General features: G+C 40.9%; 1 pseudogene; it reads left to right on the top strand.

Moving 5' to 3' along the window:
- The first annotated feature begins 526 nt into the window (after positions 1-526).
- LOC142442243 (protein C1orf43-like) lies at positions 527-10457 on the top strand (annotated as a pseudogene).
- The last annotated feature ends 4982 nt before the right edge of the window (positions 10458-15439 follow it).

Raw genomic sequence — 15439 nt, 5'->3', positions numbered from 1 at the left:
GGTCCTGCAGCTTTTTGGCTTCTGTCCTGAATGGGGAAAAGTTACAAAGGTCTTTTAGCTCTGCGGATAGATGCTCACTCTGCCCCTTAGCCTCAGACCAAACACACTCAGCTCTGTGTAGGTTGGCAAATCTAGTTCCCCCAATAAATACCCAGATGTACACCACTTCACCTACTAACCTCCTGCCCAAATGCACTCAGCTCTCTTGTTCGGTGGTCTGGGAATCCAACTGTTCTGTCTCAGTCTCTTGGTTCTGCTGCCACCGTGTCTCTGTTGCTGCTTCTCCCCATAATTTTCTCTCTTGTGTCACAGCTCTCTGTCTTCTGGATTGAAGAGTTTCAATGCAAGAATCTAGGATATGCCCTCCCCCCCCCCCCCCGCAAGCTGCCATGTTTTCAGGCCGTGTCTCGCTTAGTCTTCCCCCATAAGGAAATGGCTGGGGAGCTCCAGGAAACGCAAATGAACCGGGCTGATGAGTCAAGGCAACGGGGTAAACCAGAGCAGCTCTGCGTAGGGTGGGAAGGCCATGGTGTCCACTAGTGACTGGCTGTTGGGGTGAATGTAATGCTGGTGATGGCCTACGGGAGCCTGGTATTTGTACTACTATTTATTTTTGTGAAGAGGCAAATCATGTTCTTTGCAATGAGATCTCGGAGGAGCCCTCATGTCCCTGTGGGGAACCCTCATGCCCCCCAACGATCTGAAAGAAGAGATTGATATTCAACTATCCAGAGTTCAGGATCACAAGTAGGAATCCCAGCTCCTTGCAGATGATGATGCCAGACTGCCACAGCTGGAAACCCAGGGAAATCAAAACTGCTACAATTGTCTGTACAAGATGAAAGCTCTGGACACCATTCATGTCTCCTGGATCCCATTTCACACTGAAGGCTGGCATCGTCATCCCCTAATAGGCAGAAATTTCCATTCCTACCTGCTCCATCTTCGGAATGCTACTACTCCTTTCAAGGGTGTGTGCAAGGCCCTCATTGATCCCCTGCTGCATGGCTATGAGGCAGCCTGCTATGGGCTAGATGTCTTTGGCCAGAGTGAGTATACCTACGCTCTCAGGAGGCCCTGACTGGACTGGCCACTGCGGTCAAAACACAAAGTGGGAGCTCTCAGCGACACCACCAGTCAGCAGCCAAAGACCTTACCCAATCTCCTGAAGTCTCCCAACGACCTTCCAGGTGACATACCTCCCCTCCAGTCAGAAGAGTAAACATGGCAAGCCCTTCCTCGAATTGAAGAACTTTAAGGACAAGTGTAATACCCTGGGGAGTACTCTGATGGACCTGACAGACTCGCTGGAGATGAGCCAGGACTGGAGTGTGCTTGCCAGGCAATCCTCAGGTTAGCTGGCTGGTGGGCCTGCACCCTTGCCCGACGCTCCCGATGTGTGCAAGATCATGCCTGGAAGACCTTGGGGGATATTTCTGAACAACAATTAAAACTATTTTCCCCAAAAGCAAAAAAAAAAAAAAAAAAAAGAATCTAGGATCCAGGCTCTTCTTTTTTGATGGTAGTGAAATCCCAAGTTCTGTTTCTGAAATGGCTCAATTAAACCTAACTAGATGTCCAATGTGACTAATTCCCACGTTAGGCTTTCTTTTTTTAAAAAAAATCGTTTTATTAGGGATTCATACAAATCTTACCGCAATCCATACATACATCAATTGTGTAAAGAACATTTGTACATTCATTGCCCTCCTCATTCTCAAAACATTTGTTCTCCACCTAATACCCTGGCATCAACTCCTCATTTTCCCCTCCCTACCTGCTCTCCCCTTCTTCTTGAACCCTTGCTAATTTATAAATTATTATTTTGTCATATCTTGCCCTGTCTGATATCTCTGTTCACCCCCTTTTCTGCTGTCTATCCCTCAGGGAGAAGGTAATATGTAGATCTTTGTAATTAGTTCTGCATTAGATTTTCAGACATCTAAATGGCGTAGCCACAAGGGTACCAATCTATTGTTGGGCAAGCTGCCCAATCCTCTTAAACCAAATAAGCCAAACTCAATGCTATCAAGTTAACACGGACTCATCGAGAGCTTATATGACAGGGTCGAACTGCCCCTGTGAGTTTCAAAGACTATCTCATTAACAGAGTAGAGAGCCCTGTCACTCTTGGGAGAAGTGCCATCTTTCTCTCAAGGAGAAATATGTCATTTCCAACTGCTGACCTAGCGATTAGCAGCCCAACAGTAATCACTATGCCACCAGGGCTCCTTTGCCTTGTTCACATTGGCGGGCGACAAACCCACATAAATATTTGGAAGGAATTAAGACTGTATATTTGTATAGGCCAACTAACAAACTGTATTAGGTGCGACAAATAATGCTAAATTAATAACATTGTTTATCTTGAGAGTCAAAAGTGCACTCACTATGGGGGATGTATACTTTTTCATTTCATATATATATAAATTTCAATCTAATAGATGCTACATAAGTGTTTATTTTGGAGTCCTGGTTTTCGCATTTATTAAGAATTGGACTGCTAACCTCATGGTCAGTGGTACAAACCCATTAGCTGCCTGTCATGGCTTCAGAGTCTTGGAAACTGTGCAGCAGTTTTATTGTGTCCTATTGGGTGTTTATATGTCTAACTTTACATGATGGTGCGTTTTAAAGTGTTTCTAAACTGAAGTGATTGTACAATTTCTAGTTCCTTTAGAAGTTCATAATAGTTTTTTATATAGCCCATTTAAAATGTTTCCAGATGGTTTAATTAATCATCATTTTCAAAGTTCATTGATTTGTCATTCTCCTTGAGAGTCACACAGTAAGGAATTGATAGTTCTGTATGCTGTGAGGTAGGGATCCAGCTTTTTTGTTTCTTCCTCTTGGCATGTATATTTGATTGTCCAATCTGTATTATAAAGTCATCTTTTACTCACATGTTTAAAAATTAAGAGTTTTAGATTTATTGGTCATGGTATAAGCATGTTTTCTATCATTCAATAATGGCAACGTTAACAGTATTGGGGACTTTGTGTAAGAAGGGGGACAGAACAGTAACAGTATCTGGACCTACAGGTTCTGTGATACTCTCATTGTATTCTCTCATCAGCCTGCAACTTGTGCATCAATAGCAGCACAGAAGAAAGAGGAAGAAGTGCCTGGTTTGGGTATTATTATTTCAAGGATGTCCCCATGAGAGGTTGAAATTTGTGAGCATCATTGGAACTGATACAGTTAAGACAAACATAGAGCATCCCAGTTGCCGGCAGTGTCTAAGGACTAAAGTAAATGACCAAAGCTCAGGTGATTTTGATGTATATTTTCTATATTTCCTACTTGACTTGTAGAAGCCTGTATAACACTGATTCAGTTCATTGGAAAAGTGGGAATTTGGAATTGTAGAAGCTATAGCTAAACTCAGATTCTGACTTCAACATTGGGTAGGAGAAGATTAGGAATATGTATATTGATCATATACATATTGCCTATGTATTGACATTGAACTAAACTATTGACATTGAACATAATACATCATCGAGGGTACTTTGGATGACATTATCTTTCAACTTATTCTATGGCCAACCCATGAGAATCATTCAAATGATATACTCTGCCTAGTTTTTTTAAGTAATTTTATTGGGGGATCGTGCAACTCATCACAATCCATACATACATCTATTGTGTCAAGCACCTTTATATATTTGTTGCCATCATCATTCTCAAAACATTTTCTTTCCACTTGAGCCCTTGATATTAGTTCCTCATTATTTTCCTCCCTCCTTCACCCTCCCTCACTAACCCTTGATAATATATAAATTATTATTTTTTCATGTCTTACACTGTCAGATGTCTCCCTTCACCCATTTTGCTGTTGTCCGTCCCTCAGGGAGGTGCTTTTATGTAGATCATTGTGATAGGTTCCCCTACTTTTCCCTTCCCCTCTTGGTATCTCTACTCTCATTATTGGTCCTGAGGAGTTTATCTATCCTGGATTCCCTGTGTTTCCAGCTCTTATCCACCCCAGTGTACATTTTCTGATCTATCTGGATTTGTAAGGGTGAACTGGGATCATGATAGTGGCGGGGAGGATGCATTAAAGAAATAGAAGGAAGTTATAGGTTTCATTGGTGCTATATTGCACCATGACTGGCTCTTCTCCTTCCCATAACCCTTCTGTAAGGGGATGTCCAGTTGCCTACAGATGGGCTTTCAGTCTCCACTCTGCACTCCCCCAAATTCACAATGATAGGATTTTTTGTTCGTTGATGCCTAATACCTGATCCCTTTGACACCTCATGATCACAGAGGCTGAGCTTCTTCCTTGTGGGCTTTGTTGTTTCTCAGCTACATGCCTGCTTGTTTATCTTCAAGCCTTTAACATCCCAGGTATTATATCTTTTTATAGCCAGGCACCATCAACTTAATTCACCACATTTGCTTGTGCACCCGCTCTGCCTTCAGCGATCCTGTTGGGAAGGTGAGCATCATGGAATTCCAGGTTAATAGAAAAAAGTGTTCTTGCATTGAGGGAGAACTTGTGTGGAGGCTCAATGTCCATCTGCAACCTTAATACGAGAACATATAAATAAATGCACATAGATCTATTTCCCCATCATCATATATAAATATATTTATTTGTACATGCCTATATTTAGACCTCTATCAATGCCCTTTGCCTCCTAGTTCCTTCCTTTATTTCCTTTTACTTTCCTCTTGTTCCACTATCACATTCAGCCTTCATTTGGGTTTCAGTAATTCCTCTCGGTTACATTGCCCTTGATCAAGCCCTACTAGCCCTCCTCAACATCAACTTTGGATCACGTGTTTCCTTGTCCCTGGATTTGCTAACACCCTCTTCCTTTCCCCCTGCCACCCCATGCCACCCCCCCCCCCCAACAGTTGACCCATTGTTTTCTCCTCCAGATTGTTTATCCTGCCTATCTATATAGAACTGAAGAGATAATAATATACACAGAAAAAAAGACAGAGCAAAACAAAGCAACAAAATAAAATAAAACAATAACAACAAAAAGAAAAGCTTGTAAATAGTTCAAGGTCTGTTTGTTGACCTTTAGTAGTGCTTTCTAGTTGAGTCTGATGGGGTTACATGGCCTGGATCCAAAGTCTACTTTTGGTATTCCCTGGGGACTTTGTTGCTCTGTTCCCCTTGGTGTTCTGTTTCATGCCCGTAGTGTTTCACCTCAGTGTGGTGGGGTCAGATTTGGTGAAATTCCTGCACTGTCTCCAGTGTTTTTCCTCATAGCACTATGGGTCAGTGAGTGACCTTGTGTCTCCTACTGTGGCCAACCCTATGTTTCTCTCTGTGCTTTGACTGCTCTGTGTGGGAATATCATCCTCAAGACTTGGTGGGCCAGAATGTATTTCGCTCTCTCTTCCTCTCCCTTTATTTGCTCCTGTGTGCTCTGATAATGATATGACCCTCGCCCTGAGGTATAGCTTCAATGCTGTCCTCTTAAGTGAATTCTTTTGCGGGAGGAGGGACAGTCCCCATAGTTGGGATTGGTTTGGCCCCTCAGACCTCCCTATTGGCTCCCTGCTTCATGCTGGTATGTTGCATTCACATCTTGGTTGAAGTCTGGTCCCTTTTTCTCTGTGGAGATATAAACAATACCTTCCCCTTGGGTGGGTTAGTGCCCTATTCCCCTGCTACTCATGTCTTTTTATTTCTCCCCCTCCCCCCTCCTCTTTAGTTGCCTTCCATATGTATCCCTGGATGATTTTGGTCTGGCCCCTGCCATACTACCTGGACTTCACCCCAGGAATGTTTGTATATAGTAGCTTTTCCCCCTATAACTCTTTTGCACTTTTAAGCTTACCTCAACAGACTTATGTTTTACTTGTCCTTTTGTGCTTGGTTTACTTCACTTAGCAAAATTTCCTCCTGTTCTTCCCATTCGGTAATGTCCTTCATGTGTTCATCACTGCTTTGGGGGATGCGTAGTACTCCATTGTATGTATGTACCACAGTTTTTTAATCCATTCATCTGTTGGTGGAAATTTGAGTTGTTTCCAACTCCTTGATTTTGCCTAGTTTTTAAGAAATAAGATCACCTTTTTAGGACAGTTTAATCTTCCGTGGGATTTTTGTTTGGTTAAGTATCTTTAATGCTTCTTTCTGAAAGTGATATGTTACATATCCTCCCAAACAGCCACATTCTCATTAATGCATCTAAAATGGGCCTTGTAGCCATAGAAGCTTACAAATGGGTGACGTCTCACTTCCTCTAACTATAGAAGTAGGAGGGACAATCACCCATCAACATCAGTCCTGATTTATGTGAGGCAGAGCTTAAACATACCTGTGCCCTCCAATAGTTTTCCAGTTCTGACACTAGTATCTTTCCAACAGTCCTAAGGGTGTGCAACAGAGCAGCAAGGGGAACAGAGTAGTCCTACTCAGCTCATTAATTTTTTGCAGTGGCCATGTACAAATTACAGTCCAGAGTCACAGGTAAAAATTTTATTCTGTAACAGAATGTAATTTGGTATCAGAATCTGTAGGCTATGCGTTGGCATTCATATTAAAGAACCATGTAGGCAAATTTTCTCTTCTTGAGGACAGGCCTGTTCTCTCTGTCCCTTCCAGACATTTAGCCCCCTCAAGGAAGACTCATTTCACAATTCCATCTCTCTAGGCTCCTCTCCACTCCTTGAGGTATATCCTCCTCTTGATCTTGCCTGCCCTACCCATATCATGGCTGAAAAGCCCTTTCTGGATCTGTCACAATTGGCTCTGTCTCTGTGTCCCTTCTTCCCTCGGCATTATTGCTATTGGTACAGCTCTTGACTCATGAATATTACAGTGCATTGTGCAGGAGCAGCAGTAGACCAGTCCCTAGGAGGTAGAGGTTCACGATGTTCCTTGATTTGCTCTGCAGTATCTCACAAAACTAAATAGCTATCAGGTAAATAACTCTTCAGGATGTGGAAGCTGGTGAATCTCAAATGTCAGGCAGCAAACTGTTGGCTCATGGAGTGGAGGAAGCTCTCAAATCAGGTCACACAGGCAACTCACAGTTGAAGGGATGTCATGGAAATGGCTCCTGAATGTCTGCAAGCTGGCAAATCCCTAATCTATGGGTTCATTCTGAACTATGTGGCTGCAGGGGCTAACAAAACCTAATCAACAGTTCAGATAACAGGCCAGTGTCCCACTGTCTCCTCTGAACAATACCTGCAGGCAGTTCTCTCTCTTGATATGATGGCTTCTTGGTTCAACCTAGCACCTTCACTGCTTAGGCCAGATTAGGAGGAGCCCCTTAGAGAGCATGTGATGAAAGAAGGCAGGTGCAAGAGGACCTTTTATTTAAAGTTAAGTCAATACTGCTCGAAGGTGGCTGAGAAGAATTTGTCCTAAGATTGACAAGAAGAGCTTATCCTAAGGTGGTTTCTAAGAGTTTCCCCGCACTCAGGAAGGGAGATAAACCCTATGAACTTTCTGTTTAGGGATCTGAGTTATAGCTTCTTATTCCTGATCCAAGGTTTTACTTTGTTCATTAATAGGCCACTTTGATCTATGAGTTTTGTGTGGCCATAGCCATGGATTATCAAACCCACAAGTGAGACAAAGAGTGGTGTGGGAGGAATGACTTATGTAAGAATTGACCAAAAATGTTGGACAGCTGAGCTCTGTTTGACCTCCCCCATCTGCACTGTTCCTGATAGCGGGTGCCACTGAAGGTACCGAGCCTCGTACGCTGGTGATGCTGCTAGGACTCCACATTCCATTTCACAATGTACTGTAAACTAGTTTGTTAATATAAACAGGTGTTTATCTACTTTGTGTGAGTATAAATCAGCTACTTCTGGCTCATTCAGCTCATTTCACTGGTACTCAAAATTCTAATTTTATGAGTGGGTGGATTACTTTGGTGGTACAGAGGTCCCCAACACTCGAACCTTAGGAGTGACATTGCAATTGTGGCAAATATTAAAAGACAGAGAGCAGACAGCCGGACACAGGGGCTCCCTTCCCATGCCAGGACTGAGAGAGTGAATGTATATTCCAGTGGGCATATATATAATGGAGCTTACAGATCATTCATAAGGCACCCACCTCATGCACTTAGCATATACATAGTCAATGGGTAATATAACTGAGTAACGCGACAAGCAATGAGGTGAGTCACTATCTTGACCTAATGCTGCTTGACTTCAAACCTGCCCTGAGCCCTCCCCAGGCATTTGCTACATTTTATAGTGGACTGGCTACAGAACCTGATTATTCTAATTTACCGATAACCTTCAAGCACAGTGAAGCAGCTAGGCAGAGAAATGATTCTTCTACTACTGTGTTTCAACCAAAAATAAGACACTGTTTTATATTTATTTTTCCTCAAGAAGACACACTATGGCTGATTTCCAGGGGATGTCTTATTTTTATTAAGTATGGCACAACAATCTACATTTATTCAAATATAGTTAAGTCACCTTATTGTGGAACATCAACCCTCAGTGCTGAGTAAAATGGCAGCCACAGCTTTACTTCTTCCCCCTGAAGACACACCATACCTAAAGCAGAGCGCCCTGCTCCTCACTTCACTAAGGAGACTTTTACATTCACTGTCTATGTCTCCCTCTCTGCCTCAGCTTGCAGCACGCACAGAACAACCGGGACCTGACAGTGGGGCGTGATCAGGTTGATGGGACTGCCCACACCCCTCCCATCATCTCCGAGATAGCAGCTGTCACGATGGGGCAGGTGAGAAAGGCTGTCCATCTTTGTTCCCTCTCTGTGGCGGTATGCTGCATAGCCATTCCTGTCACTATGTCTTATTTTCAGAATATGACTTATCTTGCACAATTGCTTGGATAACCTGCTATGGCTTATTTTATGGGTCTGTCTTATTTTCGGGGGAACACAGTATGATAGCTCCTATAAGACTGCTCCTTCATGGAGAGCTATTGTCGGTTGTACATTATTTGGCCTGGAGAACATGTATTTGAAAACATACCTTTCTCAGAACAATGGAGATCTTTCTGAAAATAGAGCTAGTTTTCCGTCCCCATGGTTGCCAATGTAGAAATAAGGTCAAATACTTTCCACCAAGTTCTCAGTTTAGTACACATTATGGAATGTACAGTTTTCATTACTGTTTTGCTTTCTTTACTGTAAGATATTTTAAAAAAATCTTCAAATGAATAATACATCGTTAAATAGACTCCCCTTACTACAGGAATCACTGACATTCAATGATGTGGGTATAAAGTTCACCTGGGAGGAATGGCATCTCCTGAACCCTGCTCAGAAGACCCTATATCAGGATGTGATGTTGGAGAACTATCACAACCTGGTTTCCATTGGTGAGGAGAATTCTCAAGTCATTGACCTTGTCACTGGCTTTTCCTAACTTATGTGTTAAAATCTTTGCAGTTTCTGTGGTGTTCTTGAAGAGGTAGATTCCCATTGCATTCTCTGGTACTAGGTTAATGGGTAAGGTCATCTACTCTTGAGAAAACACCTTTTACTTTTTTTCCTTTGAACATGATTTTCCTAGAAATACAACAATCTGCACACTTTACAAACCTTAGGTTAAATTTGGTGTCTAAGATTATGTAATTCTTATGAACAGGTAATCTAATTGTCACCTCAGATGCTTCCTCTCAATAGGAACAAGGAGAAATGGGGTTGTTTTTAGAGACAAGCTGTATGGAAATTTTTCAGGTGTGTGGTCAACATAGCTTAAGGGGAATTGGCCTGGGAGGTTGATTCAACTGTTAGAAGGCCTCACATCCATCATAGGTGTCGGGTAATACATAAAAGTGTGTGTTCCTTCGAATGTGAGACCTCACTTTTCCTACCAGTTGCAAGAAGTACTCCTGTAGCTCTTCTGAGATTAGATTTTTAGATGTCCATTTATTTGATTTACATTATTGTATGTCTGTGTCTATAATTTTCTTTAAGGTTGTCAAAACTTTCCCCTTTATATGCTTGTACCTTACTATGAAAGTCCATCTTGCAAGCCTCTCTCCAAACAGAGAACTTGGAGTACATAATTGTCCCCAGAATACAACACATTCCTCTACTATTGTGCAAGCATGGATCTTAAGCTCCGGCCATAAATAGGTCTCCATTGTGTTTCCTTAGCTTTCCCCCTTGGAGTGTCTCTATTTTTGTTATTATTTCACAACTCATTTTGCTACTGTTATGAATTGGGTGACCCCTGTGAAAGGGTCCTTTGATCCCCAAAGGGGTCATAACCCACAGGTTGAGAAACACTACTCTAAAGGTATTGGTTTCCATTTTCTCATTTTTTCTCCTCTCTAAAGTTTTCTTCATTCTAGTGACATAAGTTCTTTCTGTTTTCTAATAGAGATGATCAAATTGCCTTCTCTGTTGGAATTGTTTAACAGACATATTTTTCCATATTTTATTCTTTTTGGTGAAATACGTGTGTGACTTCTGTTATTTTCAGGTATCTAAGATCATCTTCCCAGCAAGAAAATTATCCGCTTGGGATATTCTTTAGCACTGTACCTTCAATTTTTTTCTACTTGTAAGATTTAAAAAAAAATCATTTTACTGGGGGCTCGTACAACTCTTATCACAATCCATACACACATCAATTGTGTAAAGCACATTTGTACATTTGTTGCCCTCATCATTCTCAAAACATTTGCTCTCCACTTAAGCCCTTGGCATCAGCTCCTCATTTTTCTCTCCCTCCCCGCTCCTCCCTCCCTCATGAACACTGGATAGTTTATAAATTATTATTTTGTCATATCTTACACTGTCTGACGTCTCCCTTCACCCACTTTTCTGTTGTCCGTCCCCATATGTAAATCCTTGTAATAGGTTCCCCCTCTCTACCCCACCCTCCCTCTGGCTTCCTGGTATTGCCACACTCACTGTGGTCCTAAAATGATCATCCAACCTGGATTCCCTCTGCTTCCAGTTCCTATCTGTACCATTGGACATCCTCTGGTCTAGCTGGGTTTGTAAGGTAAAATTTGGATCATGATGGGGAGTGGGGTATGTTGTATGTTTCATCATTGCTACACTGCACCCTGACTGGCTCTCTTCACCGCCACCCTTCCTTAAGTGGATGCCCAATTGCCTCCAGATGGACTTTGGGTCTCCACTCCGCAAACCCCCTCATTCACAATGATATGATTTTTTGTTCTGATGATGCCTGACACCTGATCCCTTTGATACCTCATGATCAAACTGGCTGCTGTGCTCCTTCCATGCAGGCTTTGTTACTTCTGATCTAGATGGCTAATTTTTTTTTAAGTTGCCTGTTCCTCCAATAACTTTTTAAGTGGAAAGGACATTATTAACATCCTGCTTTCTTTTTTCCTTTCTTTCTAATTTTTTTTTTTCATTAAACGCATGTCTGATGTATATTCCTTATTATGCAGTATGCCTTCTTAAGCCCACACCCACACCTTCTTAACAGGTCCAAAACCTGAATGATGCTTTGCTGCTTCTATAGAACATTTGGGCTGTATATTCCAACACTGATTTTTTTGTTATTGAAATAGTGCATAGTATATTCAATATTGCTGTCTTTGTTTTCTGTCTTTTTATTAGTCTTTGGTTTCCATGTATATGATGATCTGGTCTTCAGTCATTAGTGTTCACTCATCAGTCTTCAAATCCTCAAGTTTATTCTTTAGATAATCTCTATGCTCTCTGATCTAAATCCTTTGGCCAGCTTCAACTTACATTTGAGGAACTGATGATCTGTTCCACAGTTAACCCCTGGCCTTGTTTTGATTAATGAACTTCTCCATCATTTCTTTCCATAGATGTGGTTGATTTGATTTTCATTTGTTTGATTTAGAAAGATCTACATGTATAGTCTCCATTTCTGTTTCTAATAAGGAATTTGTTGTGAAATCATTAGTCTCAAAATTTTATCAGTTAATTTGTGTGTCATTTCTGTCACTAAAGCCACATTTTCCAATTACTGTTATTGTTCCCAAATTTTACATTCATCAGTGCACATGATTGTATGGTTGATCAGTGTCAGGTTGCAAAAGTTTTGGAAAATTTTGAATATATATCTTTTTAATCATTTTATTTGGAGATTTCACAGTTATCTTAACATTCCATAGTTCAGTCACATGGAACAGTACTGTACAATTGCCACCACAGTTCCAAAACATTTTCTTCTTGAACTCCTTGATATCAGCTACCCTTTATCCTCTCCCTCCACCACCCTCAATTTCTTTATTGTGAAAAACAGAACCTGGATGAAAGTATAAAGCAGCCTTATCTCTATAGTCCTTGCCACAGGGCTTGAAAGACCAGTACTAGTGTTAGAAGAAAACCTCCACAAGCAGCAAGGATAAAGCTAGAGCTGATAACGCACAATCTCCAGATAGTTTTCTTCCCAACTACCCTTCTTCCATTAAAGATGTTCGTATGTAGCTCCTACAGGTGGCTGACTTCTTGCTTCTCAGCTAAAGATGCCTAGCTTTCAAAGCAATTAGCTTCCTTTTGTTGCTATCACTCAAGGAACCAACTATCCATTTGTCTCTTAAATGCCTTCTGGAAGGGTCCTAAGGGATGGTTGTGTAATTGAAGGGCAGAAATAAAAAAGGCAGACAGGAGTATTTAGGCATTCACCTCTTCTTGGATGCCAAGTCTGAGCAGGAGAGAGAATGTATTCTTTCACCAATTTACCATATATACTCCTGTATACGTGGAGTTGTTCAGCACTTTTTTAATGCAGATTTGTGGTAAAATGCAGTTTTTGTAATATTTGGGTTGGCTTATACTCGAGTATATATGGTATAAAGTCTCAGGGCATGCAGGCACATGCCCCCTCCCACCACCACACAGACACCTATGTACCAAACAAGGTAGGCAGTGCCTTTAACCTGGAGGGCCCTGAACTATTTGGGTGAACAACTTAAGACCAGTGCTGAGGGCAGGTGGGGGGAATAACTGTCATCTGAGCAGGGTGGCCAATAACAACAGGTCTGCTCTTATAGCTAAAGCTGGTGGCAGCTAGTAATTAGCCATGTGCTTGTATGAGGTATCATTAAGGTCACACTATAGTAAGGGGATATTGTGGAGATGGTTTTTAATTCAGAGAATGTGACTGGGACTCTTTTCCAACTTACAAATGTGCATGCCTCACTCTTCCCAGATACTAGGCCTTGCAATCTTCTTTAATTCTGAGAACAAAGAATTTGTCTACATCCACCCTCTTCTTGGTCCTCAGTTTCCCACAGCCTGATACTTATCATGAAGTGTTCTAAAAGAAATCAGGATATTCACACATTCATACTTGTTCATTCTGTAGTATCTGTGCCTTCTGGAGGCTTCCACCACTTGCAGCTATATACATTCACTGTTACATGACCTTATTTTTGCTGTCTGCTTTTTCTTCTTTAATTGCACATGCTACTCCTACGGGCCGGTTTTGCTTTGGGGCTAAATCTACATTTATGTTTGCTTTAACAGTAAGTGCACAAATTTAAGTAACACTTGTGGCTGGTCTTACCTGCATGCATATGAATATTAACCTACCACTGACAGAACTATACTTCAGAGAAGATCTTGAATGTACTTTTGATGATCAATATGACACCAGTATTTTCAATTTGTCAATCTCAGCCTTATAAACCTTTTGATTATCTAATTTAAAATAGCCAGTACCAGTCTATTAAAGTTTAATAAGCCATATACCATCAATATTTAAACATTCCATTTTGTTTTGAACACTTGCAATTGTTCTTGAAAATACTTCATATATTCTGTCTTCCAATTATCAGAGGATGTATGCAGCTATTTTTTCTTATTTTCAGTCATGACTTGTCAACCACTTAATGTCCCCAAAGTTCTCCTCCATCCACATCATCACTGTTGACTGTACTTTGAAGATTTAGTACTTCTTCAGTGTTACTTCATTGCCATTAAACCTGAGGGGTTCTTGTTCCAGAAGTAGATCACCAGGTCTTCCTCCCAGTCCCTATTTCTGGAGAATCCACTAAGACCTGTGCGCCATGGGTGGTCCTGCTTTTCTTTGAAACACTGGGTGGCAGTGCTTCTGACATCACAGCAACCTTCAAGCTACCGGACAACACTGGAAGATGGGTGGTATAAGCTAGAATACAGGCTCCATAAACTAGAGAATATGTTTCTGTGCCATGGTGCTTTCATATATACCTGTAAACGTGATTTTCTCCCAGGTAGAACATTCTGCATTTTTCATATTCCGAACTTTATCTAGTGCTTAGTTGTATCTCAGTAAAGATTGATGGAATGAATACATCTGTCATCTATCAACTGAAGTTAGCAAGCCTTACCACTACTTTGGCCTATTGGTCTCAATGTTTTGTTTATATTACATTTGTTGTATATTTCATGGCTTTATTTAAGTAAATACCAAATCTGTGTGCATTCATTACTTTCTTATCCAACCTTGTTTCTATAATAACTGTTTTGATCCTTGGGATTCTTTACACGATTGTATTACTTCCAGTGGGCAATAAATTTTAAGCATAGTCTTTTATTTACATTCATGTAAGAGGGTTGTCACTAAAGATTTACCTTGTATCAATGCTTATTTTAAGAGGTCCATGATGGAAAGATTCGATGTTCTCTTCTTTTATAGAAATCCAGAAAGATGGTGATCATATGCTCGAACACTTGCAACAGGAAAGATATAAGGACAGAACAGAACAATGCTATAAATTTAATACATTCGAAAGTTTTGTTTCTCAGCACAAAACTAATTTTCCTCTCAAGGAAAATTATGAGATGTTTGATTTTCATGAAGAATTGTAAAATCAGAGTTAATCACTCTGAAATTAAATAAGCACAGAAGCAACAAAATAAAGAAGTCAATTGTGCTCAATGCAGATGAGAAAAATTTTCCCCATGTTGAACAAGAGCAATTTTATACTGAAATGAAACTCCCTGAGTGTGAACAATCCAGATTCATGAAGTCTCAGTGGATTCAGCATCAGGAATCAGATGAAATTGAGAAACCACACACAGGTGATAAATGTGGGATGACCTTCATTGAGGAGCCTTTGCTCTTGGAGCACCAGATCATTGATGTAGTAGATAAGATCTATAGATGCAGTCATTGTGGACAAAAATTCAATAAAATGTTCAATCTCAATGAACATTATCAAAAAGCTCACGAAGGACAAAAGCCATATAAATGCTTAGAATGTGGCAAAACTTATCATAGGAAATCATACCTCAAGGAACATCAGAAAACTCATGTGGCATGGACTACCTATGTGTGCAATGAATGTGGGAAAGGTTTCACCAGGAAGAGTAATCTCACTGCTCATCAGCGAACACATACTGGAGAGAAACCTCATGTATGTAATGAATGTGGAAAAGCCTTTATCAAGAAGAGTGCTCTCACTGATCATCAGCGAACTCATACTGGAGAGAAACCCCATGTATGTAATGAATGTGGGAAAGCTTTTATCAGGAAGAAGGGCCTCACTGATCATCAGCGAACTCATACTGGAGAGA

The sequence above is a fragment of the Tenrec ecaudatus genome, chromosome 3, assembly GCF_050624435.1.
Source record: "Tenrec ecaudatus isolate mTenEca1 chromosome 3, mTenEca1.hap1, whole genome shotgun sequence".
Lineage (NCBI taxonomy): Eukaryota > Metazoa > Chordata > Mammalia > Afrosoricida > Tenrecidae > Tenrec > Tenrec ecaudatus.
The sequence above is the reverse complement of the archived record's forward strand: the minus strand, read 5'-3'. Positions and strand labels throughout refer to the sequence as shown.